This window comes from Podarcis melisellensis, assembly GCF_964234715.1.
Source record: "Podarcis melisellensis genome assembly, chromosome: 7".
Lineage (NCBI taxonomy): Eukaryota > Metazoa > Chordata > Lepidosauria > Squamata > Lacertidae > Podarcis > Podarcis melisellensis.
In genome coordinates this window covers 60475509-60497338 of record NC_138539.1, presented here as the reverse complement: position 1 = coordinate 60497338, position 21830 = coordinate 60475509, and the positions used below count along the sequence as shown (strand labels likewise).

The 21830-nt window shown below is 42.5% G+C and overlaps 1 protein-coding gene and 1 long non-coding RNA gene across 2 annotated transcripts in view; one reads left to right on the top strand and one right to left on the bottom strand.

Annotated features, from left to right (window-relative positions):
- Positions 1–580, bottom strand: part of LOC309374474 — a 31270-nt gene extending 30690 nt beyond the window's left edge. The window contains exon 1 of the long non-coding RNA XR_014170595.1: positions 86–580. This is a non-coding gene — a long non-coding RNA (uncharacterized lncRNA). The remainder of the gene's footprint in view (positions 1–85) is intronic.
- Positions 581–16517: 15937 nt separating this feature from the next.
- ATXN1 (ataxin 1) overlaps positions 16518–21830 on the top strand; it is a 226991-nt gene continuing 221678 nt past the window's right edge. The window contains exon 1 of the mRNA XM_081919385.1: positions 16518–16704. The gene's annotated coding sequence lies outside the window, so the exon portion shown is untranslated. The remainder of the gene's footprint in view (positions 16705–21830) is intronic.

Genomic DNA, 21830 nt, shown 5'->3' with positions numbered 1-21830 from the left:
TGCCCTGATCTCTAAAGTCGTGTCACATTCTCACCCCACAAATCATTAACTTACCAAATTCCTCCTGCCCACTTTTCACTCTTACCTTCCTTCTGTTCCTCCCTGCTCCATGGTGCTTCCCCCATGTAGATGTAACCCAGGAGTACCCAACAAGGTGCCCTCCAGATGCTACTGAACTACAACTCCCACTGTCCCTGACCATTGCCCATGCTGGCTGGGGCTGATGGAACTTTCAGTCCACCAACATATAGAGGGCATTGCATTGGCTACCCCTAGATCCTTTAATTCTAGTAGGGAAGAGTGAGGAGGCCTCTGGAGTTGCTCGTGCTTAGTGAAGTTTCTTTTCTTGGGTTCTCGGTAATTGCCTTTTCACTTCGTACTTGATGCTGATGGATATGCAGGGCTAGTTTGGAGAAAGTACATGAGAGATATTTTTATGCTCTGAACAGCTTGCCTTGGGATATATATATATATATATATAGATATATTCATTATTGTATTTTTGTGCTTGTTTTGAGTGGGCACGTGTTGTTTTTTAATTGTTGCCTGACTTCTTTTTTTCCACCTTTTGTCATCTTGGTCTATTGCCTTAAGGATACGTGTGAACTATGTCTCTACAGCTGAAATGGAAAGATATGCACAGAGACCAAAAGCTGTCTAGCTTGCAAGAAAACATTTATTATTGGTACTGATGTCTAAAGAGAATTCAAGGAGAACCATATTTTGTACAGATTACAACGAGACCTTGTAATCAAGAGATTATTTTTTATTATTGCTAGCATAAATATGCATATATAATTTATTTCACCCGAGTCTAACATTATTCTCTACAACTTTAAGAACGGACCTCCAGAATGAATTAAGTTTTTAACCCGAGGTACCACTGTATGGAGGAACTGGTATGCCTGCCCAGTGGGGGTTAAGTCCCATTAGTTTTGCACAATAATTGCTTCTATGATTTTGGGTCATCATGAATGTGATAACTGGACTTGTAAAGGCTGTTCCAAATATTTCCTGACTGTATGGTTTGCCCCTTATCTTTAGGGATGAATTCTCAGTCATTAACCCTTTCCAAATGGCATCGTCTTTACATTTGTTTCTCCTTCTCCCTACCCATCTACATTTTATAAATTTATTTTAAAATATTTTTACTAGAGAGTTGTAAAAAGTGCCTCTTCGGATCACTGAGGGAAGTTCCTGGCATTTGTGGGGAAAAATAGCACAAAAGCTAAATTAGCCAAGGGTCAGTTTAAAAAATATAGCTCCTCCCCTCTTGTGGGAAGACCATTCCCAACAGCACATATACAACTAGGAAATCAACAAAAGAGAAAATATATGAACACTGGGTCAAACATAAAATCACATTGAGAAGAAAACTTGTTGCATCTGGATTTTTTAAAAAAGATTCTTTAAAGATGTTTTTACTCTTCTATCACTTGTCGTTTGCCTCCCTGATCTCCTTTGAGAGGAAGGGCAGGGTATAAATTAAATATGTATAAAAAGAAAACCTAAGAAGGACACAGAAATCAGATAACATTTTAGTTATCATATTATGTTAAGTGATGGGTGATTTTGTTGGGTGATAGTTTATATTTGTAAATTTGTAAAGTTACAATTAAATGAAGTGAGAGGGAGGTTGAAACAGAAAAACAGTGATCAGGTGGCATCAGTTCACTCTCCCCTGAAAACAGCCACAACGTGGCAGAATGAAGGAAGTACAAGGCCAACTATCAAGACAGAGGTGACGTGCATAATGTAGCTGTAAAAATGTGCGTTTGAAATCATCTGACTCAAAAGAACCATATGATGCCTGGGCATGGTTTTTCTTTTAATTACCTCATTCCATCCACAGTAATTTTTGTTTTACTTGACAGCATTACATCATCTACTGTGGAAGAAAATGGGCCATGCCCCCTTAATCACCAAGAGACCATTACGCTGCTGAAACCCAAAAGGATTGGCTTGCCAGCCCATCGCAGCCTGGCTCCCAGGGATGACTTGCTGCTTCTTTAATATCCAATATTAAAAGCCCATCAGTTATCCTTGAACGCATATAGAAGCTGTTACTGTGCCAAGTTGTGGCCACTTACAGACCAGAGAAAACGAAAGGTCTCCAATGGAAATCTACCGCATTACTTATTTTGGTCTCTAGGTGGCAGCAAGCCAAGAGTGTTCTGAACATAGTTTTTAATACTCTGAACTTTCTGCTTCCACTACAAAATTACGTTACGCAGCTTCGTACCATCACTTGACTTTAAAATCTAAAACGTACCATTACGCGGACTGCCTGAAAACCGTTCTCTGCAAATCCTTTAGTGAGTTATGGAAGCTGCAGTTGGTTGGGAACCTTAGTACAGTGGTACCTCTAGATATGAACGGGATCCGTTCCGGAGCCCCGTTCGCATCTAGAAGCAAATGTAACTAGCGACGGCACATCTGCGCGCGCACGCGGCACTTTTTGCTGCCACCTCATTTTGAGCGTCTGCGCATGCGCAAGCGGCGAAACCCGGAAGTAACACGCTCTGTTACTTCTGGGTTGCCACAGAGCGCAACTCGAACGCGCTCAACCCGAAGCGCATTCAACCCGAGGTACGACTGTATAGATTCCATACAGCCTTGTGGCACAAATGTACCCTTGAACATAATTGTGGCACATTTCTTTCTAGCGTTAGCGAGCCACTGCCTGAACAGTCGCAAAACTGGTGGCGAGTTTTTATCCCTGATTCTTTTTCAGTCTCTTAGGAAGTAGAAATATATTCAAAACTTGGTTGCTGCATTTGGCCCCTGTTTCAAGCCATGTGGCATATCCTCTGCAACACAAATGGACTCTCCAGCCTTCTTTCTCTCTGGGCTTTGGTACCCAAGCCATATCCCTCGCTGGGATGGGGACCTTCAGGCCTGGAAGCCAAACACAGCTCTCTAGGTCAGTCCTTCTGGCTCTGTCTGCAAGCCATGACTTTGCCTGGTGTCGCACCCTACAATGGCCCTGCTCTGCACTACCCTCAAGTGTTTTAGCCTGGCTGGAATGGGCCCTTCGAACCTTAATCCCTCTTCCTTGCCTGGATGGAGAGCCGAATGGGAAGGTGCGTACAGAAACCTGACTTCCCATGGGAGTAAAGCAGCCTTCTACACAATGGTAAGTCATATGCATTGCCCTGTTCGATATTTCCCTCTGATCCCACCCACCACTTCCATGCTTCTCTCCCCCAAGAGGGAATGTGGTTCTCAGGTGGGGAGGGGGAAAAAAACCCTATCCCTGATATAAAAGGCAGAAAGAACCTTTAGGTAAGTAACTTCCCGGTTCACACAGAGAAGCTATTTTTTAATTGTGCCCAAGGATGGAACTGGGCGCTGGTCACAGAAATCAGTGGAACATTCTAATGTGGCTGGGATTAAGCAGCAGTGTAGCCACCCCAGGCACCCTGTTCCTTAAAAAATGAACCCCAAGCTCAAAAGGTAGCAGCAAAAAAATGCCGTTTAAAATACTACGTCATACAGACATTAGAAGGTGTACATGTTTAATACCAGTTGCTAGAAACTCAAGGGCAGGGGAGAGAGTACTCTTGTGTTCAGGTTGAGTTTGAAGTTTTCCCACAGGTGTCTGGTTGGCCACTATGAGAACAGAATGCTGGACTTGATGGGTCATTGACTTGATCCAGCTCAGATCTTTTTGTGTTCTTCTGAATCCCTGCTCTCTTTAACTCCCTTCTTATTTATTTCACAAACAGGCTGCAACATTTTATTTTGGGACCCTGCTTGTACGAACAAAACGTCCTTTCAGTATTTCACTCGAAGATTCTAGTTTTCTGAAACGAATCACAATTTTTGAGTTTTCAAAGAATACAAGCTTTATATTTGCAGATGCATGTTAAATGTTCAAATATGAGCACGGGAGTAGGAGATTACTTTTCACTAGCTATATCTGCTTAGTGTTTGGGATAGCCTTTAAATTCTTGGAATTTACCCTGCTACCTAGAAGAGAGCAGCAGGTTTTCAGCCTATTTGTGCAGAAGTTTAGCTGCAGTGACATATACCTATAGCATAGTAACTCCGTCAGCCAATCAGATCATACCTCTAATCCGAGGCACTTTCATTTGGTCTAATAATAAATGCTGAAATCTGGAGTTAAGGCAACGTACAAAGATACCATTTAATACACACAATTTGGATTATATTTGGAACTCTATACCCAGCCTACAATGGCTGCATTGTTTCCTTTTCTCCTGTTCCCCCTCCCGGTTATTTTTAATTCCACAAAAGTATAAAAGAGCATCATGCTGGAGGCAGCAGTTTGAAGTGGAACTGCAGAGGATTTCAATGGAAAGTTGATTTATTTCAAGGGATTATGAGAGCCCAGGGATAAAGCTGGCACCCTGCCATAGGGAGAGCCCTTGACCTAGAAGCAAGGAACAGTTACAAAGCTGTTCGTGTACATAACTGAACAGAACACTTTAATTTTGTGCAGAGCGTAACCTGAATTCTTTCTCCAAGGGAAGATGAAAGAAACAAGCCCCACTGCTTAGTAGGACACTGGTCGCTGCAGCAAAGGCTCTTGGCTTTCTTTACATCTTACTCAGCAGGACTGCAAGAAGCAATTGTTTGTGACAAAGGGCATTTTGTTATTATTACTTTTTTTAAAAAAAATGGTGGAAAATTAATTAAGATGCCACTCATAAAACCAGATCTGGATTCAGAATTCATGCAGTGTTCCAATCGGCAGAAGAGAATTAACCAGCCATAAAGCCATCCCAGGTAGTTTTGTGTTAATGCATGAAACCTAATTTCTCTTTCTTTTTCTCTGGGCCTTGAGCTGTAATTATAAAGACTTCACATCTCCGTGGTGACATCAGATGGTTAACAAAATGTGAACCAGGGAAGGAAAGCAACCCGTAGCTTTACCATAGCATTGTTCGCATTCCATAAAAGACAATCTTCTTCATGAGAGATCACTCTGCCACTGAGGCTTATTAATTTGCGTGGCTAATGTTCAGAGAGCCTCTCATCAGGATTCAAATAATCAATCTTGCACTGCAGACAAGAGCGTGTAGCATAATAACACAGTGGCAGACTATATTCCTGCAGAATCATATTATGAAACATTTTCTAAGCCCTTGCACTAAATCAAACATACCCAGTATTGCATTTACATTTGTAAAGTTTTTTTCTCTCTTAACCAGCTGCTTCCAGAGCAGTGGCTCCTAATACTACACAATCATTGCTCCTCCACCATAAGCTACAAGCAAAATTGCAAGTGACATTCCACACTATATGGAGCCTTGCCCTTTTTTCATATGGATATCTCACTATGTTCCATTCACTCTACTGGGTGTGACATAACTGCTGTGGATTGGATCTCAATGTAGTTATGAACTCACTAGGTGACCGTAGGCAAGCTTCTCTACCTCTGTCTCCCGCTTCTGCAGTATCAGAATAATAATATTGGCCTACTTTATAGGGTTGTTGTGAGGTTTATATATATATATAAACTTTTATGAAAGTACTTTGTAAATGCTAGATATTATTATCATCACTATGAGAATTATTCTGCTGGGGCTTCCACTTTAGTTGGTTCTTAAATTTTATGTACTGTATTTACTTGAGTCTAATGCGCACCTCAATTTTCAGAACCTTGAAACCAAAAAAAGTATTTGCTGGTGAATGTAAATGTGCCATCGAATCTATATCTGATGCACATCTTAATTTGGCCCCAAAAAGGTGATCATTAGATTTGAGTAAATGCGGTATATTTTATAGATACAAATATGGAGTCCATTCCTTTCCTACAAAGCTTAAATTCTTCCTAGTGTTCTGCTCTAAGCAAAGGGCTGGTTGTGATTAGAACAGTTACAAGTGACCTGGCTCCCTGCCAAGCCCATTTCACAGAGATGTTCACCTGTAAACTTTTATTATAGCAGTCTAATGACACAGACTCAGCTGCTAGGAAAGAGCACAATCTAGTCCAGGTGTTCTTACAAGGCAAAAGAGTAGCAACAACAAGTCCAGTCTGAGAACACGGTTAGAAGTAAGGGTTCGAAGATTGCACAGAGCTGTGGTTGCACCAATAAGTTTCGTAATCTCCCTGCCAAGCTTTTGAGCAGAGTCAGAGAATGCCCAGCTACTCACAAGGAATCCTATCCCTGCGAGAATTCCTGGCCTGTGTCTTGAGGGATGTGTCTTTTGTATTTAGAGGCCAGCTTTTCCTGGTAAACAACACCAGACCGGCGTCCACCTCTGAATTCTCCTGCCCTGTCCCATCAGCTCTCTCCATCCCACTGCAGGGAAGTAACCTCCCCAGTCTCTGACAGGCTCCTCTCCTCCCCTGGGGAAGGAGAGGAAGCCTTTGGGACTCTGGCTTCAACAGCTGAGCCAGGCATGTCAGGAGGTGGAGGGAAGAGTTGTGTCATGTGGCTTCCGCTCTATCATCTCACCCCGCCCCCATTCATCATTTTCTTTCTCAAGTGCCTGTCTGAATCAGAGTAGTCAGAGGGAATCAAGACAACTAGCACCCTATATACATAACAGAAAAGAAAAAAATGCTTTAGTAGCCCATAGATATGACCTCAGGGAAGGCCCATTGGGCTGTGTGTGTACATTTTCTACTGACTATGATAGCTTCAGTTGAGGAAGAAGAGAGCAGCTAATATCGTTCCTGACATTTATCTCTCTCTATGCACTTCCTGACTTACCTAACATTGTTTGGGCACCTCACATCACAAATACCAGAAGTCTCATTTATGAACCTTGGGATCCAGGGTATTTTAATAACCCATAATTCATCCTCCTGTAAAGCCTCCAGTAAATTAGAAAGCAACTGAAGGAGTTCCTGAGGGAGAAGGAGAAGAAAAAGGGTCATTAAAAGATCAGAACAGGTTCATGCATTGAATGCCCTCTGTGGTTGGTAGATGCATAGTGCAAAAACGAGTGCCTTAAACTCAGCTTTAGCATGGAACCTCACATAGCCGCTCTATTCTGGTGCTTATTTCTTGCAGTTTATTCGTGGCTCTGCATTATTCAGTGCTAATGCAGGCTACTGAAAGAAAAATTAAAGAGAAGAAATTATTTCTTGAAAATTTATGTGTGCATGCATAAAGTGATTAATTAAGAAAAATTAAAAACAGTTCTTGAAAAAAAAATCTGCAGTCATGGAGGAGTCCTTCACAACTCAGCCTCCCACTCTGTTTCAGATGCCAGCGTTAGGCGTCACAAATGTCAGACACTGTGATCTTTCTCTCCATTTTCTCCCACAATAAAGGGAGTGATCTCTTCCACCTGTTAGCAATAACCTCTGCTGTGGACCCCCACCTTCCAAGCTCTTTGGTATTTCTTTAAGCCCATTCAGCAAGCCTTAAGAACCAATGTACAGGCCCATTGGCCATTGGTCCTGTGGATTTTTATTTATGCTACTTATTTTATAGACCACTTTTTAGCCTTTCCAGAGATCTCCAAGGTGGTTCACAATTAAAACAATACAAATCTCTAACACAAGAAAACTAAATGGGGAAAAATCAAGGTGGAGATCAGAAGGCAAATGTCCCTTCCAACACTACAATTCTATGATCCTATAAAAATCACAGAAGGGAGCGAGAACTAGGTATGTAAACCAAAGGTATGTAACTAAAAGGGGTTTTGCAGCACATAAAAACATCACTAAAGCCAATGCCAAAGGAGGGAGTTTCAGCTGAGTTTCCCCAAGTAGTGATGGTCAAGAAACTGAGTTAGCATTTAAAGGCAAACCTATCAAATCCACATTTTCTGAAGCAATATGCAAACCAACACACCTCCATCTTTGGAAATTCACATTTCTCTGCATCTTGCAATGCAGTTCTCTACCCATGCAATACGTATAGATAGGCATACCGTAGGGTGAGGAATGCATAAAAATGTAAGCTTCTTTTTTAAAAAAATTGGCAAATTGCTGCAGAAATATGGAGAACTGAATTGCAGATTGGGAAAATGAGAACCTGGGAGAAACTGAAGTTGACAGTTCCATCCATTCCCTGCTCCCAAGGTAGGGTGCCACCATAACCCAAACAGATCTCTGACGGCAACAGGACACAAAGCAGGGTTTCCAGTTAAGGTCACAGTCATGCACAGACAGGCTCATGTGAGAGAAGGCAGACTTTCAAAATCTTGGTTCTAAAACATTTGTGGCTTCCTAGGCCACAGTACTTTCGAATGGTGCTTCTTAACAAAATGGTAACCAATGAAGACTGAACGATCTTGGAGTCATATGCTCTGGAAATACAGGCCATAGTTGGGCCATCCTGGCTACTGCATGTTGCGCTAGATGCCGTTTCCAAGTACTTTCCAAAAGCAGCTCTACATAGTGTGCAGCGACGATGTAATCTGGACGTGCCCTGTGGCCGAAGACCCTTCTTTCCTTCCCTGAGCCTTTTGCTCCAAACAATCTTTTTCCAGAAGAAAAATATCCAAGTATACCCCTTGTTGCCTCCTCTTAGGTCTTAACATTACCTTAGCAATGTGATTAGCAGTCACATTGTGGTTTGTTTGCTTTTTAATTAAATCCCAGGTGCAAGGGGGCGAGAGGGCACACTGAGAGCCAGTGTGGTGTAGCGGTTAAGAGCGGTAGATTCGTAATCTGGTGAACCGGGTTCGCATCTCCGCTCCTCCACATGCAGCTGCTGGGTGACCTCGGGCCAGTCACACTTCTCTGAAGTCTCTCAGCCCCACTCACCTCACAGAGTGTTTGTTGTGGGGGAGGAAGGGAAAGGAGAATGTTAGCCGCTTTGAGACTCCTTCGGGTAGTGATAAAGCGGGATATCAAATCCAAACTCTTCTTCTTCTTCTACTTGTAATCAGCACAGGGATGGGAGGTTTAAGCCTTCCCTCACTGACCATGCAGCACATAGGGGAAGAAAAAATCCCATTGCTTCCTTATGTTTCCCTTGGCCTGGACCTGTGCTGTTTCTAGTGCTTTGCCTCTCTGGCACTCTGTTCATTTACAGCTTGGTCTCTTGCCTTTGGACTCTCTGGCCCAACAGTTGCTCTCCACTTGGCTCAGGCCTCGGTCTGATGACTATGAACTGTGCCAGCTCTCTCCTTGCCAGCCTTCCCCACCAGCCCTGATTCTGCAACCACCACCTCTTCTTCTGCTTTCGGCAGTCATTTGTTTTCCTCCATTTGATTTACAAACACGCCTGGTTGATGAAGCTTCCCTGTTCTCTGCATTCATTTTCTACTTAGGGAAGGATTGTTTGTAATTTACAGTTTTAAGTTGGCATGCTATTATTTTATGCTGTCAAAAAGCATCTGTTGCAATCGCTGTCTCTTTGCATTTACAGACTTAAAATAAATCAAGCCAGCGACGTTAGCCAGCCAACGTTATCAGCAGCGTTAACAAAGGCTGCTCAAAAGTTTACTTAGTATCTGTGGGAGAGTGACCTTACAAAGCTGCACAACTTTCTAGGATGCTCTATAGGAACTTGCCTGCTGCTCTGTAAGTGGTTTAACTCTTGCAGTTACATTCACATGCCACTGCGTCTATCCTTATTATCTGGAGCTGAGCCCAAGCACACGTAATTTGCAAAAGGCTCGAGATGGGCAGAAGTACAATGCTCAGTGCTGCACATATGTTTCTCATACTTTTTAAAATTAAGATGCAGTTACGTTCAACCTTTTCAGGTTGAACCTATCAGTGAACACAGGAGTGGATGTTTCTCCATGTGGCATTGCTCCACCAACCTCAACCTGCCCACAGCCAGTCTCTACCTGGCTGCCCTCTTACTTAATAAGCCATGGAGTGGTTCTTGCCTGCCATAGGCCACATACTGCTGGTCTCTCTGTTTTCCACCCCACCAGTGCCAATGGCATCAGTCACCAATGGGTCGTGGACCCCAAACCCTGCTTTAAATTAAAACATAATAGTATTGTGAGCTTTTTGGGGGTGGGGCAGCAGGCTGTATGCCTGAGCTCCATTCTAGTTTCTGGATCCCTTAAGGATCCCCATTGCTGGAATAGCTGGGTAGGTTTCTTAGTCATGGCTCCTAAGTATGGGTTGTTAAGGTAACAGAGGAAGTGAAAAATGGATGCCCCTCATCCCTCAACTAGCCGTAAGTTAGGACAAAACCCAAGTTGAGGTGTGTGAGCAAGAAACCAGAAGCAGGCTGCAGGCTGAGAGATAGAACAGTGCCTGATTTCTGCTGGAATCCAAGGCTGTGGATATCCCAAGGACACCACAGTCTCTGCTGTCCATCATTCCAAGGAAACAACCTGGAACCCCTGGATTTTTGCACCACTTGGAGATTGGGGTGGCATGCAGCAATAGTAACAAGTTGTTCTGGTACATGTTCCCCACTAACTCTACTGTACGATAATTTGGGCAGAACAACTTTCAAACATACGTACAGACAAAATAAACTAGTATTTTACTAGTTGGTATATTAAAACACCAAGTCCATTACCCATACTTTCACTTGCTAGTCTACATTTAAAACAAGCAGCAGCATGCAGATTCCTTCATTCTCTTGGTTCACATTCCTTAAAACATCCCTCCCCCTTTACTGGCTGTTTGCTGTTTCCAGTATTCTCCATAATGCACCCAAGTATTTCTGGTTATTCTGGAGTATTGCTGTACTCACTGGTGCCACTTACATCAGTGTTTGCTGGGCTTTTCATTTTTTCAGTATTGCATTTGTTAATTGATTTTTAAAAGCTCACTTCTAAAAAAAGGTAGATTTTTAAAATGGGAATGTAGATTAAGTTTTTGAACGGCTCCCTTTTCTTCTGCCTCACATTAACAGTCATATGTAACACATTCAAGAAAGACTAAAAAGGCCTTGGGGTCACTTGTGAGAATGCCCTAAAGACGTGTTGCTGTTCATAGAATCACAGAATTATAGCGTTGGAAGGAACTCCCAAGGGTTATCTAGTCCAATGTTTGGCTTTTGCCATCCTCTTAGCTTATGCTGTGTTTTCTTCTTAAATCTCTTGTGAGAATTACGCACTGATGCATTTTTATCGTGCCTGCTTTTCATTAAGCCAGTTTCTGATATGGCACAGTTGTGCAATGTAGAAGCAGAAAAAGGGCCTAAAATCTACAAATCCTGGTCTTTTGAAACTGGGACAATAAAATGTAGATGGTGCTGTGTGGGGATTTATACCGTGTGTAGCTATTGTAGCCAGATGTGCGTGATTTCTGTTTACGTTTTTATTGTACAAAATGTTTGTCCCTTTCAAAACTGTACACTGCATCTCCATGGGCTGAGAGTGCAGTCCTATACATGTCAACTCATTGAGTTAAGTGGGACTTACTCCCAGGTAAGTGCGTATAAAATTGTAGCCTGAGATATTTTCATTCAGTGATTACCATTGCAGGTGGAATCTAGTGAATTGTCACAGAACAACAAACGTTCCAGCATTACTGAAGACCTGATCAGTAATGCTGACTTTGTATGCTTCTTTTACATGATGCTCCCAGATTACTGATCATCTGGGATTGTCCTCTCAGCAGCACAGTTCAAGCATGACTGCAGCTTGTATAGATAAAACAACATAGTCAAAACCTTTCATGATACTGTCTCTAAGCACTGCAGGTGGAAGCTCAATCCACCATGTGTAGACCAGAAAGCATTTTTGTCGAGCAACCAGCTCCATCTGATTTATCACAGCCAGACATTTGTACAGACTTGGAACTCTTGCAGAGCAACACACATGAGAGAGGCCAAAGTTATCTAGATCACTTTCCACAGTCTTTATTTGTGATCTGTACCTTCTGCAACTGTGCGTAAGAGTTTTCACATGTAGTTTTGTTTGCATTTCAGTCAGTCTTGGGTGGAGAAGAATAATTGTCCTTTTATGGATACATTTTGATTTGTGCAACCTAAGGATGTAGGCACATTCCTTGGAATTGTGAAAGTGGTCACTTGAATGCTTGAACCTTGGGCATCCTGGCTACTTAGGGTTGCCATAGGAGGCTTGTCCAAGGGAGTAATGTACGTGCTTAGGAGCACCCTGGGGTGGTTATCATTCCATCCTGCCATAACGTGGTTGTAGTCCTTATAAAAATGAGTGTAGTGCGGGAGTGGCCATGTATTACTTATTTACTACCCCACCTTTTGCCCAGTGCAGTGCAGGACCCAGGATGGTTCACAGCATACATTAGAACAGATGCAACTGTTCCCAAAACAAACTGTCAGCTAGTAGATCTGTTGTGACAAGGAATTTCTGTTCTTTCTAGCTATAATGACCATCAGCCATGCTGGCTAAGACAGATAGGAAGTGGCAGTCCAACCAACAACACAGGTTAGCCCTTCTTGGTGCAGTGAGACCTTTACTGAATAATTTCTCTCTGCATTGCTGCTGTTGTTGATCCAGCTTCATTTACCAAGATTAAAATTGTACATATTCTTCATCCATTTATTATGGAGAGATGACCTGGCAAATAAACAAGCAAATTCAAAGGCATGCTTTTCTAGGCTTTCTGCACCCATGCTGAAATGTTTAACAGAAGCGTCTTAATTTGGAGTGTTGATCTTGGGCTGCTGTATTTCTGCTCTGCTTTCCATCTTGTGCATGCCCAGTTTTAGAAAGGACTGCCGTTTTGTTTTCCACGCACATTCTGGTGTGCTGCTGTTGTGTAACAACATATACTATGTAGAAGAAAACACCCTTCTTATTATAGCACTGTTGAGAGGCCTTCCAGTATTTCCATTTGAAATTCCTATTTTCAGGGACTTGCTACTGAGCTGTAACAAATTGCAAGCAGGAAATCTGGCTCTCTGCAGCCTAGGAGAAAACTAACTCACTCACAATAGATAAAATTAATCCGTATTAATGGCATGTCCTTCAAGGCAACCAAAGCAAAGGAGTGTGTGTGTGTGTGTGTGTGTGTGTCCGTCTATCTATCTCACGTACACATAACAAACAGTGAAAGAAGAAGAAAAGCAAGTGCTTTATGTGGCTGTGCACAAATGTATGGAGGATGAGAAACAGGCCAAGCAGATTGCTTCTGAACGAAGGTTATTATTTATCCTTTGGGTATGACTGAAACAGGTCAAAATGCTCCATGTAGCAAAGATATTGGTATCTATGAGCATTAATCAATAGAGAGGTGACACTAAAGAGAAGCAAGAAAAGTGTATCTGTGTTTCAAATGTATTTCTGCTGCCTGCAAGCAGCATTTGACAATGGAAAACTAGTAAAGGTGCAATTATTTGAGAAAGGATAAGAGAACTGGAGAGCAAAGGAGAAACATCTGTTGGGGATCATTGTGGATGAGGAAGTTCTGGATCCCCATAATCCCAATCATGTTTGTGCAGGGCATTTTTTTTAAACCCCATCTGCACAGGAATACATAAGTGGGATCAAGATATCGAATTCTTAAAGAGTACCTTGCCGAAGAAAGACCAGCATACAGGCAGTGAGAATGTTTCCTTTACTAAAACAGGAAGGTAGGGAGCTACAAAGCCAGGCCATTTGACCATGTAACTCAGTATTGATCTACAGTGACTCTCCATATTTCAACCATGGGACCTTTCTGACCCTACCTGAAGATGGTAAAGGACTGAGATGCTCTACCACTGAGCTATGACCCTTCCTTACAGTAAGGTAGTTGATGGATATGAGTTACTGCTACTCATGTTGTGGCACAGCTTGCCACTCCCATGTCTCTCAGTCTTTGGGCTCTGATATGAGGAGCAATAGTCCTCAACAAACATTTTAATTCTGCTATAGATAGAGAGGCAACCAGATAAGATGGCAACTCTGCATTCAAAGCTTGCTTTGAGTGAATGGGAAGTTGATCCTGCTAACTGGAAAAAGATTTGAATCCGTCCCAGGCTGAGAGTGACAGAAAATAAGAGAAGTTGTCAGAGGGACTGTGAACTGTGAGCTTTGCAATGTGTCATGCGCTAACTGCAGCTTACTGGGAAAAAAAATTAAGAGGAAGTATAATGTGCATGTAATGTGAAAGGTCATGGAGGAAAATGTGTTCATTTTGCAGTCAGATAATAATGTGAAACCAAGAAAATATAAAAAAAGAAGAGGAGTGAAATATGTTTGAATTAAAAATCATGCATTGGATGTTTTAAAAAAAATACTAGAAAATGTAAACTGGTGCAGCCAGAAGTTATTTAATGGTGATAGGAAACCTGTCCCAAGACACAGTGTTTTGAGAACATAGTGTAAGAAAAGAAATGTAAAGGTAAACAGCAACATGACCTTGACAAGGGATATGCATGAAGATAATAAGAACAGTGAAGGCTTTGTTTTGCATTTTCATTATTGATCTGGGAAAGATCTTGATTGAAAAAAACAATGAAATGTGGGGATTGTGCCAGATTGTGCGAGGATTTGAAAGGCCAGTGAAAATTTAACCAAAGGACCCACAAGTGAAGGCAAAGACAATGCAAAAAGACATGCTACTTTGGTACACTAACAGGCTGATTATACAATCAGCCTTTGAAGAATAAACCTTCTGAACAGTTCAAGCAGTCAGTTCAATACATGATTCCGTGAAGTGAATCAATGCCTCAGAATTTATCACATAAAAACATGGATCTGAGTATGGTCATTACAGCAGCTACCCTCAAGTTTTCCAAGTGAAGACTGACTGGGCCACATTAACTATTTTGGGCATGGTTCCCTCTATTCTTGCACCAGTCCACACATCCAGTGTTCCAGGGTGATGGGGACTATAGATGCATGACTCTATCCCAGTTCGTCCCATCCCATTTAAGTCTGCAAGCACTTAGAAATATGTTGCACCCAGTGGCGGAGATTCATACTCTGGCACCAGGGGCAGAGAGCAGGCTGGGGCGCGGCTGGGGCGTGTCCTGGGCGCGGGGCATGCTGCCTGCAGGGGCATGGCGCCCACTGCAGGCGGGGGGGGAGCCGTAATGGCACCCTACTGGGATTGCGCTGCCAGGGACGGTGCGCTCCCCCTGCACTCCTCTTCCTCTGCCAGTGGTTGCATCTTGTTCCTGTGCTGAATTTTTAGGATAATTCCAAGAGAAACAATATATTTGGAGGTGCAAGCAGGAATTTAATTTTTTTAAAGTGTTTGCTGAATTCTGGTTGTATCACTACCCATGATACTTCAGGTAAGTCCTAAGACAGAGTTTTATGAAATATTAGATTAAAAGTTAGTCTAAATTCTTCAGTAACATAACCTTTGCGAGCATCTTCAATATTCTGTCACAAATGACATTATAATGATGGAGGTAATTATACTTCATCTTCCTCACCATCTGGGTATCAAAACTTCCTAAATAAATGTATAAACCTGGATCTGTGGTGCCTGTTCTTATTGCATCATAAAGGCTGGAATGATGAAGGAACGTAAAATATTGGAGACAGTATGAGGAAATTGTCTGTTGATGGCAGTTGGAGAAGAAACAGACAATAAAGATGTAGAGGGCCTGAGGCAGAAGAAAGAAGAAAAGTCCAGATGCATGACATCAGAAAATAGAGGAAGAGTGAACTAAACAACAGGAATGGCTAATGACAGGTCTATGTATAGAGATTCAAAAGCAGTTAATTGGCACCGTGTATGTGGTTGCTTTAGGGATGAGAAATCTGTGTTTTGATTGTTGTCTGTTCACTCTCATTTATTGTTAATGGGTTTTGTTATTTGTTGTTTTATTTAAAATTTACAAGATAAATATCCCACATATTCACTGAACTTCAGTGTTGTTTTCACCTTGTCTCATCCTCATCCGTAGTAACAAAACAACAACCACCCACCTGTGTTCAGAACAGATTAATCTAATTATTGATTTATGTGCATAAGGATGTCAGGGAAAGCCTTATTTGGTGCTCAATGTGTAGTTCTGGTGGCAAAAATATATCCATAACACAAAATGAGTACAAAATTTAAAAGAATCCCTTTTAAGGAAGGCTTCTACTTGGCAAGGAGGGAATGAATCTTTGGGGGGGGGGATGCAATTGGGGCTACTTAAATGTAACATTGTTTATTTATGTGTGCAGGTGAAACAAACCATGAACCCTGGTTTAGCAATATGTCTGAATAGGATTCCATAGTTTGGAGTAACACAAACAAAGCAGGATCTGTATAGTCAAGGTTTGTTCTTGGCTTAAAGATTGTGGGTGTTTTTTAAAGTGAAACAACCATGTTCCTTAAGTTGGCCTTAATGCTAAGACAAGGATACTGGTTTGTTTTTTCTCCCCACGTTAGTGGGGAGGGTCAAAGGGGCCTCAGTCAGTGCATTCATTATAAACCATTAACTATGGCTTATACTGTGGCGCAAAGGAGACCAGTAATAAAAACTCACTTTTTTTTCATTGGTAAAGAAAATCAGCTGCTGAAAAAAGAGATACAAATAAAATGTGATCTTAAATGGAACAAGCCACCATTCATCACTCAAAGGCATTTGTTTTTCTTTTCAGATTTGTTAACTAGTTGTAAATTTATCCATACGCACCTTTCACGGTGATGGGTTTGAGTCAGGCTGAATTAGATTGATGATGAAATTGTGTGCAGCAGGCATATTTACTTGGAAGTAAGCCTTACTATATACAATGGCCATTTGTTTCCTCAGTGCCACGTATCAATGTATGAAAGAGTTTCCTGGAAACTCTGGATTCCACCACTGCCCATTCAAAATATTGAGGGTGAAGGAACTCGTGGTGAATGAGATGCAGCACCAGAAAGGTGGAATGGTGAGAACAAGAACATGCATGGAAGGACCTGGAATTATAATTTAAGGAAGGTGTTGAAGTTGGGAGGTAATGAGAGAGTGTTGATTGCTTTTTCTATCACTATCTCCTGAGGGAGACCAATGACCACCGCAGTTGGTTGGTGCTGTTGAGCCTCTGTCCCAACACTGCTGCTGTTTACCAGGACAGTACGGGGGCAGGGCAAGGCAGAGTTGGGCAACCAGAATGACGGGAGTGCCAGATTACCTCAAATGATGTGGCTGCATGGCCCAATTGCACCACCACTCTACACTGCCCTAGTAAGTGGCAGCCATGCTCATGTCACACTGTTTCATGGTATTAGCCACTCTTGAATGGAATTGTACAGCCCATGTGTAACCCACTCTTCTCCCTGCATTGTGCCCCATCACCATCTACAACCTCTGGTATGTCTATAGTAATGAAGGGTGTATCAAATGGGGAAGGGCAAGAAAGCTTCCATTTATAGTAAGGTTAATAGTCAAAAGCATGGAGAAAAGCAAGGACTTGATGGCAAGAGAAGGGTTGTACTATTATCCCTCAACACCATGGGTAGGCAGACTAAGGCCCCAGGGCCAGATCTGGCCCAATCGCCTTCTAAATCCGGCCTGCGAATGGTCCAGGAACCAGCGTGTTTTTACACGAGTAGAATGTGTCCTTTTATTTAAAATTCATCTCTGGGTTATTTGTGGGACATAGGAATTCATTCCTTTCTGTTGGTTTCTGCTTTCTTCTCTGTGCAGCGAAGTGCTTGTCACGAGACAGGTTGTTTACATTCCACAGAGTCTGTACTGTTGGGTTCCCACGGGAACGGGAGACTGGATATGACGTACACTGGTTTCCTGTTTTTCACTGCTCTTTGCAGTTTCAGTTTGTGATTCTCTCCGTGCTTTAGAGGAGAGATGACGCTTTCTCTGCTCCAGCAGAGGGAAGATGTTTTTCTGTAACTTACCAGCTTTGAACTGTAAATAAAGTAGTATAGAGCATGTTGGCTCATACTTCTCATCATTCCGCTGTGCACTGGACACTGCTTATCTCCAACATTTGGTTATGGGCCCAGAAAAATGCAGTGTTTTGAGAAGTCGGGCTCCTGGCGAAGGAACAAAGGAGCACAGAGACGAAGTGCCGGCAAAGCATCGGAACAGCGGCAGAGAGACGGAACGCATGGTATCTGCTCTGCGCGTCAAGATGATTGATGAAGGTATGTGCTACTGCTCCGGGCAGCCTGCCAGCTTCTAATTAAATGGCTTTATGGCTGGACTTTGAACTTTTAATAGCCGGTTTTGCCGCGGCACAGGCAAATGGCTCAAAGGGACGCTATGCTGGGGGAAAACGAAAGTAAAGTGCAGCTGCAGCTCTATGACGCAGCAAGAATTTAGCACAGCATAGAGAAAGCACTTGGGGACTTTCACTTTTGAGCTTGCTTTTGGAATGCAGTTTGAAACAGCTGCAGATAAGCAACGCAGCATACCGAAAGGCGCAGGCTCAAAGGCAGAGGCTGTTTTGATTTGCCTTTGGATTGAAGCAGCTGTACACAGAAGCAGCATGTATACAGCAGCTTGATTTAAAGCAGCAGTGATGATGCAGGAGGCAATTGCCACAGTAATGATGGCTAGCTGCAGAAGGCTGGATGAGGCAAGTGGGGAATTTTATACCACTGATCAGCCAAATGCTCAACTCACAGTAGCTTGTGATACTGCCATGATTCAGAATGAAGCAGATCGGCGGGGTGCTGGCTGCATGGGAAAGGGGGAGTCTTCACAGACGTCATCCCATAGTGCAGTGGAACCACCAGATGGCGCCAAAGCTTTGAAGGCAGTGAAATGCTACTCATGTGGACGTCTAGGCCATATGAAGAGGGAATGCAAATATCCCAGGGCCAAGACAGAGCAGCGCAGTGGAAGCTCATCGCGTGGAAAAGGCCAGAGCAAAGGCAAAGGTCCGGTGTCCAGGACAACGCAGCACAAGGCAATGGTCTCACGCTACGCTCCAAAGGTTGCAAAGGTTGCAGAGGTTGCAGAGGTCCAGAAGACGTCTAGATCTTTCTTCGTTGTTGATTCAGCTGCAACGCATCACATGTGCAACGATAAGCGACTGTTCGTGTCTTTTACACCGCAGGAAGGTGCGATTCACCAGGCAGATGGCCACACGATCCCCAGTAAAGGCTACGGAACTGTTGTTCTTCACAGTTTGGACTTATCGATACAGGATGTGCTTTATGTGCCGGATGCGAAACATAATCTGCTCAGCGTTGGACAGCTGATTGAGAAGAAGATTGACGTTTCCTTTAAAAACAATAGATGCATCATCACCAAGAAAAATGATTATCAATTGTATGCTGAATTTGTTGATCGTTTGTTTGTTTTGTATTATGATGATGTTGTGCAGGATGACACTTGTTGCATTGCAGGTTCTAACAAAAGTTTGCATGCAGAATGTATTCACGATTTTCACAGGAAATTTGGTCATTTGCATTTTGAGGCAGTATCAAAAATGCCTGCCTTGGTTGAAGGTATGTCTATTAAACCCTGCAGGTACCACATGAAGTGCAAGGCATGCGCAGCAAACAAGGTGAAAATGGCTGCAAAAGGTAAGGTGTCTAGTAGGCAAGCTACAGAACCATACCAAATTATTCATGCTGATTTGGTTGGACCACTAGCGCCCTCTTTGGGTGGGAATAGGTACTTCATGGTTCTCATTGATGCATTTTCCAGGTATATTTTTGTGTATAATCTCAAGCAGAAATCAGAGGCTTTTCCTAGGTTCAAGGAATTCTGTGCTTGGTTGGGAAATGTGCATGGTAAGAAGATTAAGATTCTTTTCACTGACCGGGGGGGGAGAGTTCACTTCTCAGCAGTTTGAAGCTTTTCTGGCTGAGAAAGGAATTCAACACGATTTGTCTAGTCCTCGCTCGCCATGGCAGAATGGACTTGCGGAACGAGCAAATCAGACATTGCTTCAAGGATTAAAAACCTTGCTGCATGATGCAAATCTTCCAGAGAGTTATTGGGCCGAAGCTCTCTCATGTTTCACTTACAGTTATAATCGCAGGTTATCTTCAGCGATTGGTTGTACCCCCTATGAGAAGATGTTTGGCAAGAAGCCATACATCAAACACTTGAAAATTTTTGGTTCTGACATGTGGGTTCACTCACCACAACACTCCAAGTTAGACAAGCGTGGTTTGCATGGTATCTTTCTAGGTTATCAGAAAGGGTCTTACAGAATAATGATGACTGACTCTAAGGAGATTAAGCTCACAAGAAGTGTTGAGTACAATGCCAAGTGGGGGGAGAATGTGGGAATTTTCCAATGTTATCCTGATGACAGTGATGAGACTGAAGATAGTCAAAAGCAACCGCAACAACCCACACCCACTGATGAAGGTTCTGATTCTGAGTCTGAAACTGAATCGAGTGATTCAGAGGATTTCAAGAGTGCGAAAGCCTCTATGCGACCCTCTGAAAGCTCTGATCAAGAATTGGAGGAACCATTGTTCACAATAGGTCGTTTTTCTCCTAAGAAGGAAGAGGAGAGTGTTGAAGACCGAAGGCTAATTCGCAGGTCACAGAGAGCCACAAAAGGCAGACCTCCAAAGAGATTTGCTGATGAGTTTGCTAAGATAGCAGTAACAGCTGTTAAAAGCTCCAAGAAGGTTTTTGAACCTTCAAGTTTCCAAGAAATCCAGGATTTGGATTCAAAGGAAGCTGAGCCATGGTTAAATGCCATGAAGGCTGAGCTTGATTCCTTGGAAAGGAACAAAACATGGGAACTTGTTCCAGTAGTTCCAGGAATGAAATTGCTTGGAAGCAAATGGGTCTTCAAAGCGAAGACTGATCAAAATGGCAAGATAGTCAGACACAAAGCCAGGTTGGTAGCCAGAGGATTTGCTCAGGTACCAGGTGAAGACTATCACGAGACCTACTCACCCACAGTGAGGTATGAGAGCATTAGGCTTATGCTCAAGCTAGCTGCAGAAGAAAATCTACACATTAGTCACCATGATGTGAATACAGCTTTTCTGTACGGATCTCTAAATGAATCACTTTATATGCTTCCACCTGATGGCGTACAGGTAAAACAAGGATTTGTTTGTGCTCTGAAAAAGTCAATTTATGGTCTCAAACAAAGTGCACGGTGTTGGCACACAAAACTCACTGAAGTATTGTTTTCTCTAGGTTTTCAGCAAGGGAAAGCTGATCCATGTGTATTTGTCAAAGAGGAGGGGCAAAAGAAACTGTATTGTTTGTTTTATGTTGATGATCTTTTATTCTTTTGGAAAGATGTCACAATGTACAATAACGCCCTAGCTCAACTGAAAGAGCACTTTGACATGAAAGATCTTGGTGAGGTAAACAACTACCTATCTCTGGAAATAGAGAGAGATCAAGATGGTAACATTCTAGTACACCAGTCACGGAAAATTGCTGATGTGTTAAGCAAACTAAACCTGATGGATGCTAACCCTGTAGACACACCGATGACAACAGGTTATCAGGTAGATGACACTGAAGAAGCATTTTCTGACACTACACTGTACAGAAGTGTGCTAGGCAAGCTAAACTTCATTGCCAGATGTTCAAGACCAGACATTGCTGTAAGCTGTAATTTGCTAAGCAGACAAGTCAACAATCCTACTGTTAAGGATTGGAAAGCTCTGAAACGCATAGCGCGGTATTTGAAAGGCACTATGCATTACAGACTGAGATTTAACAATCAGAAGTCTGGTGGTCTTGAGATATTTGCAGATGCAAGTTTTGGAAGTGACACTATAGACAGGAAAAGTACGTCTGGAGTTTGCTATAAGTACAATCAGGGTCTATTTGATTGGTCATGCAAAAAGCAAACAACAGTTAGCTTAAGTACTTGTGAAGCTGAACTGAATGCACTGTCTTATTCACTTAAAGATTGTGAATGGTTGTTACAATTGTGCAAAGATATGAAAATTCCTGTCAAATGTCCAATCCAGGTTTACCAGGACAACAAAGCATGTTTGGCTTTGCTGAATTCTGAAGGTTGTAAGCAAAGCACGAAGCACTTGCAATTGAAGGTGCAACATGCTAGGGAACGTATTCAGAAGGGACTCGTAACGGTGTCCTATATGCCAGGTAATGAAATTCCTGCTGATGTATTGTCCAAGATTGTATCAAGGGATCAACACTGTACCTATGTGCAGA